Source organism: Anabas testudineus, chromosome 3 (assembly GCF_900324465.2).
Source record: "Anabas testudineus chromosome 3, fAnaTes1.2, whole genome shotgun sequence".
Taxonomy (NCBI): domain Eukaryota; kingdom Metazoa; phylum Chordata; class Actinopteri; order Anabantiformes; family Anabantidae; genus Anabas; species Anabas testudineus.
Window position 1 is genome coordinate 13,302,485 of NC_046612.1, and position 8,380 is coordinate 13,310,864.

Consider the following 8,380-nt stretch of genomic DNA (forward strand, 5'->3'; position numbering starts at 1 on the left):
AGAGGACATCCATGCACCACCAGGCACAGGTAAGGAAAGATTAATACATGAAGAAACAAATCCGCACATATTACCGCATCTCTATTACGCCTACCAGGACAGACAGGATCTCATCTAGCAGTCTGAATGATTTACGCTGAGCGGAGTATTAGTGGGGCTTGAAAGTTTTATTATGTAACACACAATTAACCTGGAATGAGCCTTTTTATTTAGTGGGTGATGTACAGTTTGATAATTTTATTTCAGTTCTGGGATGAAGCCAGTTTATCTGTGGAGTATCTGCAAGGTAATTAATTGTACATCGTACAGTATAAACACAATGAACAGATGTTAGAGCAGAAACACAGCATCTAATCTTCAAGAAATCAACACATATTGCTAATTTGCAGTAATTTTGCATTATAAAGTGACAAGCTAGCAGAGGGGATGATATTGTACAAAAAGTCTACTGATGTGGACCAAAAGTAGGTCACAACTAAATGTCTCTTATGCATTAAATGCAGTTTTTGAAGAATAAAGAAAATCCAGTTATCGGTATGGCTGCAGATCTTGAATAGTTGACCTGTTTTACCAGCACACCTGCATTACAGCAACCTTGAAAGCAGGGATAGGTAGAGGAGAGGAGAGGAGAGGAGAGGACCACCTGCCTTTGCTGTCCTCTCACCATCTGTGAGTGGGGGTATCCTAACACCTACAGGGCTCTTGTTGTATATGTGTGTAGTGTGTTCGTGGTATGAGCAATCCTTTCTAAGATGTGACGTAACCAGTTTTGTCTGCCTCTTGCTCTCAGACGATGCAAAATCCTATCAATTCTCTGGATATTCTGCAGAGAAACGACTCAGTTATCTGGCAGGGTGGGTGCTTGTTGTGTGTGTGCTGTGTGTTTGATGTGACTGAATTTGTTTGTATGGGGTCAGAGATAAAAATGGGAGTTTGGTGGTGATGTAAGAGGATCAGAAGCTTTGGATCTGAAAGTTTCTAAACAGGACTAAAAACTGAGAAACCTTTCACCCGTAGGTGCCTGTGTGTTTAAAATAACTCAACATGCCGAAATAACATACAGTACATGTTATCAAAGTCGCCATCCCGGTCAAATTTCCTAGATCGTGACAGGGTGTTTTTGGATCCATGAATTATCTGGTTTAAATTTAGCTGCAGCCCAAGTTAGACTGGAGAAACATACCTGCACACATTTAGACAACTGAAGCAACAAGATCTTACTGTTAAATATTACATATTATTGTTCACTATGAAAAATTTTATATCATTCAAATAGTACACGCTATCTTCTCCTGGACAGGTAATACCAAGAAAAAAACATCAACTTCCATGTCTTGAGTTGGAGTTTCCACGTAAAAAGTAAAATAAATCCAAGTCTGATCACTTGCATCACAGCCATAAAACCATAAAGATAAAAAAAAACAAGGTCAAAGCTTCCTGTGATTTCTTCCACACAACATATTCTTGCCAAGCTCACTGTTCAATGTCTAAAAGAGCCATAAAGCTGTTATATTTACACAAAGGACACACTGTCCACGACATTACAAAGGAGGGAGACAGAGATAGACAGAGATAGATAGATATGAGACGGCTATAATTTGAAATGAGGTGTGTAATATCTGTTATCTAGCTGTGTGGTAATTTTACCACCGCACCTCTATCATGTCACTCTCTTTTTACTGTCTACAAAGTCTCGTTACTCATAATATTTGGATTTCAAATAAGACCAAGGACATCCTGTGTCATTATTATCAGCACTGTGTTGTCTGAGCATGTCTCATCTTCTTTGGTCTCCCTCAGTCTGTTTTGTATGTGCCATTAGACCTATGTGGGACGTATATTTGATGTTTCCCCCGTTTCATTAGATGTTTGCAAGTGTTTTTTGTATAAAAGTGTTGTTCCAATCTAGAAAACCTGGGACGTCATTTTCAACACTTACACAGTTATTCTCTTTCCTGTCCTCTCAGACACATTTCCAGTGGCTGACTTTCAGCAGCTCTTGCCAATCCCCATCAGCTGCAGCATCAAACCTTTTATCTCACGTCGTACCACACCAGCAGTACATACAGGGTTGATTGGTCTTTTTTTCCTCAGAGTGTGTTACAGGCACTGAACAGCACCACTCTTCATTAATCACGGCTAAACCTGGAACACAAACACATTGCCCAGCATGATGGCCTCCATCCCTCTTCAGTTTCCCATCAACTAAACTGAGGAGAGCTGCAGAGTGGATGGTGCATTGATGTGCACAGCCGGCCAACAGTATTAAGATTACCATCATAGGTCAGACCCATCCTTTTCAATGTGGCAGCAGTCAGTGAATAGTGCTGCAGCTGCTCTGACTGCCCTGCTTCCTTAGCCTCCCTTGCTTCGGCTCTGTGTGTCTGTCACTGTGGATCGATGCAGCAGGGAAAAAGCACACAATGTTCAGTTCCAGTGGCGGAGAGGCAGAGGTCTAATGGGAAGCCTGTTTGGCCAATCTTTGCTTGACCTAGCCAAGCTATCACTGGAATCAGCCCCTGAATACAAATCACGGAATAAAACTGTTTTACAATTCTGTGCTTGGTATCGGTTATTTACACATATCCAGGATGACATCACAGGACACCTGCTGCACAAATGCAGAGGCTCCTTTTCTGAGATCAAACCTTCAAAGATGAGCTATTGACTTGAATTTCATGTAGCTTGCTTTCCACTGACAATCAACCTGGTTTTGAAAAAGCATATTCCAGCCACACGACATGCAGGCCTGTAAAAGTCTGTCAACTGGCCTGTGTAAAGTAGCAATCATTACCTTGTACTACTATGGGATAATTTGATAGGACAGGAAACGTGAAAAAAACACCTTGCAGGTCCACTGCACTGCATCATTCATTTATCAGGGGACACTGAGCTGAGGGTTGTTTTGCAATAACATGTAATCCTGTACCATGGAATGCTACAGCTCTTGGACCAACTGAGGTGTGTATTCAATGGGTAATCTGGCGACTGGTGTGTGTGCGTGTGTTTATGTGCGTATGTGTTTTCCCAGCTGCACCACATGCTCCACAGTACACCCTAGTGTGGGCTGATAGCTTGGAGCTCGGTTTTGTGGTGGATAGGTCATTACAGTTCAGTTCATCTTATGCTCCTCTGCACTGCTTAGAAATATATTGCATAATAAAAAAAAAATGAAAGGGGATTACAGTTCCTCTTTGCATCTGCTGAACACTTCTTTGCAGCCTGCATAACTCCTATCAAGAAGGATTAGATTTGGAGATTGGCCGGTGCAGAGTTCACCCAAAAATCCCATTTAGAGCTTGTCAGAATTTGGAATAGAGGGACCGTATCATACTTCACTGGTTACATAAGGATAGATGACAGAGGAGACCCTAACGCCTCTCTCTCTCCTCTACAGCCTGGTGAACCATTTCTCTTTGTGTCTAAATGAACACACTTCCTGTGATGTCACAGCGTAAATGTTCCAGAAGTAATGATACAGATCATTAAATGGGGTTTGCTACGACTGTGTGTGTTGTGGTTGTGTATGTGGACATGTGTGGATGGATATGTTCTATTTATAGTTGCTATAATGAATGGGTGACCGTGTGCTCACACACGAACCCAGTACCACAGACTGAGGACAAGCCGAAGACTGATTCTGATTCCCCTTGGCCACTTAAAAATGCGATCAGAGAAATTACAAATGATTTATCTTTGGCATTCTTTTGATCACCACTTTGCAAACCCCTTTGTGTCCATCTACAGCTCAGCTCAGGTGACATCATTAATAAAACAGACAAACAAAACAATTAGCACAATCCTGTCTCCTAGAAACATGTATTTATTAAGTGCATAGTTCGACATTATTAAAAATATGCTCATTCTGGACTTGAGTACAACAACTAGCAGCCAGATAACATAGTGTCAGTACAGCATCAAGACTGGAATCAGGAAAACTGTTAGCCTTAGATAAAGTTTATACAAATTATTCAAAAGTCTAATTATAAAATGCACAATTTGTGGTTTTATAAAAGTTACAACTCAAACTATTTCATAGATTAACACAGTTATTTCCTGGATTCCTCACATCATGAACTTGCCACACAACTTTGTTTTATTTATTAATATATCGATGATAAAATGGATCACACTTTGTTTGCTTCAAAATGCATTTATTACTTCATCATATAAACTTAATATCTGAGACAGAGTTGAATAATTATAGCACTGCATCAATTCCCATGATAAGAGACAGATAGGAGAGAAATCAATGTCTGTTTTTGTTTAATTGCATAACTCGTCTTAGTCATGCATGAGCAGCTCAACTCTGTAGGCTGTGTTCCTTTTCAAACTGCAGAGGAGAGGAGAGCCACACACAAGTGTCTGATGTAGAGAGGCAGCTTAGTTTACTATGGAAAGTACAAACAGGCCGAGTGAAAGTCCAAGCTGAGAATGATAATCATTTAGATACATATGCAAATTAAACAGGATAGTGTTTTGAGATTCAGATGCATCTCCTTCAATCTGTTTACTCTATTTCCTTCTTTGGTTCTTTGTTAATAGGATAATAGGTACATGTTGCACCACAAATTTCAGCTGCTTCAGGCGTTATCAAAATGCTTTATATTCATAATGACACCAATATTCTCCCCTTTAGTGGTATCAAATTTGAAGGTGAACGAGCACAGACACACTATTTAGCTTTTTCTAAGTGAGGCCTGGGGCTTTGGTCGCATGTCTTCTGCTTATGTGTGTACTGGTCTCTCTGACTGTGCATGAACAAATATCACTGAATCCCTTTTGTGAGAGGAGAGGAGAACATCTGTGGCCTAGAGACTGGCTCAATGAATAAATTTTACTTGGAAAAGAAGTAGGAAAATGCTAATGTCAAAGGGAAGACGCAAATAAATGGTTGACAGAGTCGGCTGAAGGGAACAGGGGAAGATTTAGCAGATAATTTAATAATTTAAATGTATGAATTGACATTTCAGATAAATTAGATTTGTTTTATATAGAAGGGACATTCATGTGGAAATATCACTGTAGTGTCTTAAAATATTATATTTCACTATAATACAAATAGAGGCCATTCAGTATCAATATATATCGATGTGCTGATACATCAGGTGCTGTGTGTTATGGCAATTCATGCTCTGGAGTATTAATGAGAGCCGGGGGGGGGGGTCCAACAGAGGAAACGCTAAGAGACAAAAGAAACTGGTTGAGCGAGCGAGGTTATGAGAGGGATGCAGAGTCGAAAAGTGTGGAGAAGTCTAGCATCTGTTGCGAAGACTGCATCATCCTCTCTGGCCATCATGTGATGCAGTGAGTACTGCGTGTACACATCTGCACAGCACGGCATCTTCTTTCTTGCTGTAAAATAGAAAACTTCAGCAAAGCCCCGGCCTTAAATGAATAGATAATAATTTACTCCGATGACCTTTGGTGTTAATACTAGTCTTTATGCAAAGGTTGTCTCCTCAGTTATGAGTTATACAGACCTTTTCACATGGTGTACTGCATCACATGCCTGATGTCTGAAATGTCTAATATTAGACAAGTCGAACACAGGAGAGCATTTTGCAGGTTTGGAGCAGCCTTGAAATAGACTAGATAGAAAAGTATTTTTTTCCACTGTATCTGACTTTTCCTTCTACTTTATTCAAGTTAAATGCCTTCACCTGCCAAATGATTAACTATATGAGAGACTAAATAGCTTTGTAAAACAGATTTTGCAGTGTTGGAGACTCACTTTAAGTATTCACTGCACCAACAAGCAAACAACTGATTTGAATCCTGTTTTAGTTTGAAGATTTAGTTGTACTTTATTTGTCTTCTTTCTTTGTAATTATACTTCTGTGTGAAACCTCAGCTTTATCAGACTAAAAACAACAAGTAACAGTGGTAGAAATGTGTGAGGCTCGTTTCCTTCTCTCTTCTGAGTGCTTATGCTCCCATGCGTGATGATAGAGCAGACACTTTAATCTGTTCCCTCCCATGGCTATGTGACCCCACAGCTCCTATAGCTTTTTTCTCTTTCAGTATGGCTCTCCTTTGAGAAGCCTTCCCCATACATGCCATACTACATACTGTGAGAACAAGAGGATGTGAGTTATTCTGAGAAATAAAGTGAAGCCAAATTACGGCCTGGCTGTCAGACCAGACAGACCGAAAGGTGGTAAAGTAGAAAGGAAAAAGGCTTGTGGGAACTAATGAAGGGTTTTCATGGAGGAGGAGGCTGCTTTAACCAAGGAGACATGTCATGGCCCACAAGAATGTGGTCTATCTGATTAATCTGAGAACAGGCCAACAAAGGCAATGTGGAGTTTTGTTAGCTTTAAACTGACGAACAGAAAATAAATATGACAATGTTGAGGAAACCACTTTTATAACTTAAGAATTGACCGGGACAGGACATTTGATTGATGAATTGTAAGAGAAGAGAGACCATATCGGGCTTAGATGTGAATAACACCTACGGCGTAACACCTTTTCTAGGAACTAAAACTGCCAGTTTGGCACTGCCCATTCTTAACAACTTTCCATTTGCATTATACTGTCAGCAGAGATAACTGAGATAAGGTTTCATGGGAGCAACACTACACATTGTCATCATGAAGGGACCAATAATTATATATAAAAATCTAAATAGTAAGAGACTTGAAAGGACATTTGAGGACACATGAAACCAGCAGACCATACATGTGAAGCCTCCTGCACAGTTCAGCAGCACTGAAACCATCCTGATCTGTTGTCCTCTGTTCACATTGTCAGTGCTTTTATCACATTATTACACAAGTGAACTATTTTCTCTAGTGTTTTGCACAGATGTTACTGTTCACTGAGGCTTTGTTTCAACTTTTTTTCTGTCCTTTTTCCAAAGTCTGTGTTATTTTTATGAGATTGAACTCACTGTGGAGATGCTTTATGTGACTATTTGTAGCAGTGAAGTGATGAAAAACTTATTATGAGTGAGTGATGAGACTCTCCTCATGGTGTGTTGTTCTTCCCTCTGTACTTCGACATGGATTGGATGCTGACTTTTGCTCCCTCTCTCCCTCTAACGTGTAACATAGGCATGTAAATTGTTCCAAGAGAAGTGTCTGTATGTAACCATCTATAGATGAGCCACCTGGAACAATCTGGATTCAACACTGATTAGGGACATTACAGCTGCTGCCATCTTTATGCTAAAACTTATCATTGTCATTACTTTTTTCTTGTGTGTGTCTGCACTTTTCTGTTACATCACAGTTAGAGACTGAAAGTGGGTCAGTCTGAGTATGTGAGGGGCCCTGAAAGGAGACTAGAGCAGGCTAGATCACTGTCCCCTCACTTCAGATACGAAATTTGTGTCTGTGTTCGTGAGCCTTTGGCCTCCTTCTAATGCAATGGGTGTAATCATTCAACTGAACTCCATTTGTGGAAATTCATGACGATAATAATTTGCAGACATGGAAAAGGGACGGATAGACAAGTAAAGTAGGTATTGTAGATACTGTACCTCCACACTGCCTGGCCAAAAAAAGCGACTACCTGGACTAAGCAAATAAATAAGAGCCTACCACTGGCTAATTACTGCAGTGATGAGTATGTTTCAGCTGGCAACAAAATTAGGTAATGTGACTACCCGAATCTACTAAATGGCCAAGCTTTTCCATCACTGAAATAATCCTTCTCTATGACATGGGCATATTCAAAGATGACAATGCCAGGATTTACTGGGTTCAAGTTGTGAATAAGTAAGAAATCATTTTGACACATGGGATGTGCAACAGAAGACTTTAAACAGTGGTCCATTGTCATCATCAGGCAAGAATGAGTGCAACACTGGAAGGAAATAAATGTGGTGACATTGCTTAAGCTTAATAAAACAATGGTGGATGTGTGCTGTGATTAGAGTAAAAGGTGGTGCAAGAAATGTTAGGGTGTGCAACCTTTTTTTGCTACACATGAGCTCATGAGTGTGAGGGGAGTGGGTAGTTCAGGGATAAGTGTTATGAGGGTAAAGGTCAGTTAAAACCTCCAGAAAACCCTGAAGAATGAAAGCAGGAAAAGGTGGAGTACATAGAGTTTAGAAAGTGATGATGAAACCAAAGGGCTCATAGAGAGCTCCAGTCAGGCTCCAGAGCAGTTCAGCTTTGCAATGAGACACGTAGCTGTGCATGACTAAAGCTGTTACATTGTGCTTTTCTTGCTTTACTACAGTATAGGCCATTACATAACCAGCAGCCTAAGGCATTAACAATGCTGTTTACAAAACATTTACAGTAAAGAGCTGAGTATCTGCACACCAAACACACACACAGTACAAACCCACAGAGGAAAATTCCAGCGTTGTCAAGTTTTTAAAGAAAAAAAAGTGACTGGATGGACCATTGTTTGTGCATTGCTGTTG